Below are 5195 nucleotides of genomic sequence, written 5' to 3' on the forward strand. Positions count from 1 at the left end.
TCTTATTTTTATTTTTCGACGCCTTTTACCTATGTATCAATTATCACTCCAATTAGTAATCTCAATTTGCAATTTTAATTTTAAGTTAGTGATAGTAATAAGGTTGGGTTAGTCGAGTATTTTAAAGTTTCATAGTCACTCTTTTTCTTTCTTATTTTTCGACGCCTTTTATTTTTCAACCCTTTTCTTTTTCGACCTTTTTCGACGCGCTCTTTTTCTTTCTTATTTCTCGACATTCTAGTTTTAGGACATAGATTTTTATTCTACTTCTTATCTAAATTTCTTTAAATTACAAAAATTTATTTTAAGTGGTTAAATTGATAGACATCAAAATTTTCTGGTTCGTGGTAATAGTTGGATTTGTACGTGGACCGAGTTATTGGAGCCAAACAGTACTCAATTATATTGAGATCAAACGAATCCTGCCCCTCTGCTGCATCTTTTGGCTATTCGAAACGTGGGCAAAATCAGAAAAGTCTATTAATTGGATAACTTATATAATTTTTCTTTCCTTTTAAAAACTAATAGGATATTCAGTGAATACACCGAGCAAGACGTTCACCACCTTTTGTACGTTCACCACCTGTAACCAGATCAAGACATCTAGCAAATATTACCGCCGTTGATTTTTCTTTAGAATCGTCATCCAGTCGACCAAGTACTCCAATTCAAATTTCCGATAATCCATTTTTTGAACCCGACCTCACAATTGAGAATCCGGAGAATATTCAGGGACAATTCATAGATCCTGAACCATTAATTTTTCCTCCGGAACCACCAATCATTCAAACAGAGATTGTTGAGGAACGAACCATTAAATCAGAATCCTCTAGTGATTCAGATTCAACAAATTCAATCATGGAAAATCTGGAACCTCTAAGTATGGAAGACCGAATGTGAGCTAAACGCACTAGCCAAGGTCACGCAATTACTCATCCAGACATTAATGCGCCAGATTATGAAATCAAAGGACAAATTCTACACATGGTGACTAATCAATGCCAATTTAGTGGTGCGTCGAAGGAAGATCCAAATGAACATCTTCGTACCTTTAATAGGATCTGCACACTATTTAAAATAAGAGAAGTTGAAGATGAACAGATATATCTCATGTTATTTCCCTGGTGAACATGGTGAATCTGAATTACCTGTAATAATATCGTCTTCTCTTACTGAAAATGAGAAATCACAACTCATTTATGTGTTGAAAGCTCATAAACCAGCTATTGCATGGAAGATTCATGATATTAAAGGAATAAGTCCGTCGTATTGCACACATAAAATCCTTATGGAAGAAGGTCATAAAACGTATGTGCAACGCCAACGAAGACTAAATCCTAATATGCAAGATGTAGTTAAGAAAGAAATTATTAAACTGCTAGATGCAGGTTTAATTTATCCAATTTCTGATAGTCCATGGGTAAGCCCAGTTCAATGCGTGCCTAAGAAGGGTGGCATGACTGTCATCACAAATGAGAAAAATGAGCTTATTCCTACTAGGACTGTAACAGGATGGCGTGTATGTATTGATTATAGAAAATTAAATGACGCCACCAGAAAAGATCACTTTCCCTTACCTTTTATTGATCAAATGTTGGAAAGATTAGCCGGAAACAGTTACTATTGTTTTCTTGATGGTTTTTCCGGATATTTTCAAATTCCAATAGCACCCGAAGACCAAGAGAAAACCACATTCACGTGCCCTTATGGTACTTTTGCTTACAAACGCATGCCATTTGGGCTTTGCAACGCCCCTGCAACCTTTAAAAGGTGCATGATGGCGATTTTTCACGACATGATAGAAGAATGCATGGAAGTTTTCATGGATGACTTTTCAGTCTTCAGTGATACATTTGAAACATGTCTAGCTAATCTTGAACGAATGCTTATTAGATGCGAACAATCAAATCTAGTACTTAATTGGGAGAAATGCCATTTCATGGTTAAAGAAGGCATCGTTCTTGGACATAAAATTTCAAAGGAAGGAATTGAAGTGGATAGAGCTAAAGTAGATGTAATTGCTAAACTTCCACATCCCACCAATGTTAGAGGAGTTAGGAGTTTTCTAGGGCATGCCGGTTTTTACCGACGTTTCATAAAAGATTTTTCTAAAATTGCCACTCCTATGAATAAACTCCTAGAAAAGGATGCTCCATTCATCTTTTCAGATGAATGTATCAAATCTTTTAATATTCTTAAAGAGAAACTCACTAATGCGCCGATCATGATAACACCAAATTGGAATCTACCGTTTGAACTAATGTGCGATGCAAGTGATTTTGCAATGGGAGCCGTTTTAGGACAAAGGATTGAAAAACGATTTCAACCTATATATTATGCTAGTAAGACATTACAAGGAGCACAAACAAATTACACAACTACTAAAAAAGAACTCCTTGCTATTGTCTTTGCTTTTGACAAATTTCGTTCATATCTCGTTCTAGCTAAAACGGTGGTCTATACCGACCATTCTGCTCTTAGATACCTATTTTCGAAACTAGATGCTAAACCAAGATTAATCCGTTGGATCTTACTCTTACAAGAGTTTGATATTGAAATCCGAGATAAAAGAGGAGCAGAAAATCTCGCCGCTGATCATCTTTCTCGTCTTGAAAATCCCGAATTAGAAGTTCTAAATGAATCGGCCATACAAGACAACTTTCCTGATGAATATCTATTGAAGATAGATTATAATGAAATTCCATGGTTTGTAGACTATGCAAACTACTTAGTTTGTGGATTCCTTGAAAAAGGATTATCATACCAAAAATGAAAGAAATTCTTCAGTGATATAAAAAACTATTTCTGGGAAGATCCACATTTGTTTAAAAGTTGTCCCGATGAAATAATACGCCGATGTGTATTCGGAGATGAAGCCAATCAAATCTTAAACCATTGTCATACAGGACCAACAGGAGGGCATTATGGGCCCCAACTAACAGCAAGAAAAGTTTATGATGCTGGATTCTATTGGCCTACAATTTACAAAGACGCACACCTTCTTTGCAAATCCTGTGATGCTTGTCAAAGGACCGGAAAAATAAGTCAACGTGATGAAATGCCACAAAATGTCATTCAAGTATGTGAAGTATTTGACATTTGGGGTATTGACTTTATGGGTCCATTTCCAAAATCTCATAATAATCTCTATATTCTCGTTGCCATTGATTATGTATCTAAATGGGCGGAAGCACAAGCTCTCCCAACTAACGATGCACGAGTTGTAGTCAATTTTTTAAAACGTCTTTTTGCAAGGTTTGGAACACCGAAAGCTTTAATAAGTGATTGGGGTACTCATTTCTGTAATAATCAACTTAAGAAAGTTCTTAAAAGATATGGAGTAACTCATAAAATCTCCACCGCTTATCATCCACAAACAAGTGGACAAGTTGGAAATACCAACCGAGCTTTAAAACGTATTCTAGAGAAAACCGTAGGATCAAATCCGAAGGAATGGTCCATTAAGTTGGAGGATGCACTCTGGGCTTTTAGAACAGCCTACAAAACTCCAATTGGAACCACACCTTTTAGACTCATTTACGGAAAAGCATGTCATCTTCCAGTAGAAATTGAACACAAAGCATTTTGGGCTTTGAAGACATGTAATCTTGATTTACATGAAGCTGGACGTCTACGGTTAAGTCAATTAAACGAATTAGAAGAATTAAGACATGAAGCATACGAAAATTCGTTAATCTATAAAGAAAGAACGAAGAAATGACATGATAAAAGAATCAGAAGTTCAAAAGAATTTAAAGAAGGAGACAGAGTTCTTCTTTTCAATTCACGATTCAAGCTATTTCCTGGAAAATTGAAATCAAGATGGTCTGGACCATTCATAGTCAAAAGAGTTTTCTCATACGGAACGATAGAATTAATAAATTCAAATGGGATTGAATTTAAGGTTAATAGTCACAGAGTTAAACATTACATACATGGTCCGATGGAAGTTGACAACGAAGTTAATCACAATTTCGATACCACGGCTAACTAAGTGTGGGGAGAATCAAGTCTTTAAAGGATAATATGTATTTCTGTTAGAGTTAGATTTTCTGTTTTCGTGTAGTTCTCGAAAATGGAATCCGAATGGTCTTTCCCTAGCAGACCCTAAAGAACTAGTCTTCTCCCCCCATTCTGAATTTTTATTTTTTTTAGGTTTTTACGAAATGAAGACTTCCTGTGAACTAAACCATGGTCTAATGCTACACGCTTTGATCACTAAACGTAATAATGACACACTTCCAAGTGAAATAGTATCATTAATCAGAGGTAAATTGGATGGAGTAAGAAAAGAATCCAGATGCGAAGATAATAAGTTACAATTTGGTAAAGGAAAATCAAAATCCGCAGCGAAAAGAAGAGCACGACACCTTGAAAAATGTCACAAATGCGAAAAATGGTCACACGAAGGTAAATGTTCAAATAATCAAACCTATTCAAATACCGAATTTGTTACTTTATGCAGAGACGGACCGTTCATATGTTTAGAAGAAAAAACATTAAATGCTCGAGGTTACGCCTATGTAGCCATGGAAAATCAGTTAGTCCGACTATCTTATGAGTGGGCTAGAGCATATCACTAAGAAATCTATTTCACAGGTAAGTCTGTACAGTTTTTATTTTTATTTTTATTTTTAACCTTTTGATAATAAACGCTAATTTGTTCGCTATAAAGTATTAAATTGGTATTCGATAAAATTAGGTCTTGCGACCGAAATTGTTGATATCATACAAAAATTTATTACATCACTGCGAAATTTAACGTTTATTCTTAAGGTATAAATATCTTTAATCAATCAACCCAAAATATTTCAAAAATTCGTCATGAGTTAAATTAGGTCATGGAACCGAAATTACTTTACCGAAAAGAGGGGCGCATATTTTTGATAATATTTGATTGATTAAAGTGGGATAAAAGCCAAAAAGATTTTTAATTTTATTTTTTTATGTTTTTAAAATTAATATATAAATCTTAAATTGATATTGTAAGCTTTTTAAATCAATATATTTAAAATTGTAAATATTTGAAAAATTAATATTTTTAATTAAGTTTGGTATGAATTTTTAATTTTATGCATTTCAGTTTGGAGTGAATTTTTAATTTTTAAAATATGAATTTTTAATTTTATGCATTCTTAATTTAAGTTTGGTGTGAATTTAAAAACAATAATTTACTTTATTTCGTTAAGTTAAAA

The sequence above is a fragment of the Rutidosis leptorrhynchoides genome, chromosome 5 (genome assembly GCF_046630445.1).
Source record: "Rutidosis leptorrhynchoides isolate AG116_Rl617_1_P2 chromosome 5, CSIRO_AGI_Rlap_v1, whole genome shotgun sequence".
Lineage (NCBI taxonomy): Eukaryota > Viridiplantae > Streptophyta > Magnoliopsida > Asterales > Asteraceae > Rutidosis > Rutidosis leptorrhynchoides.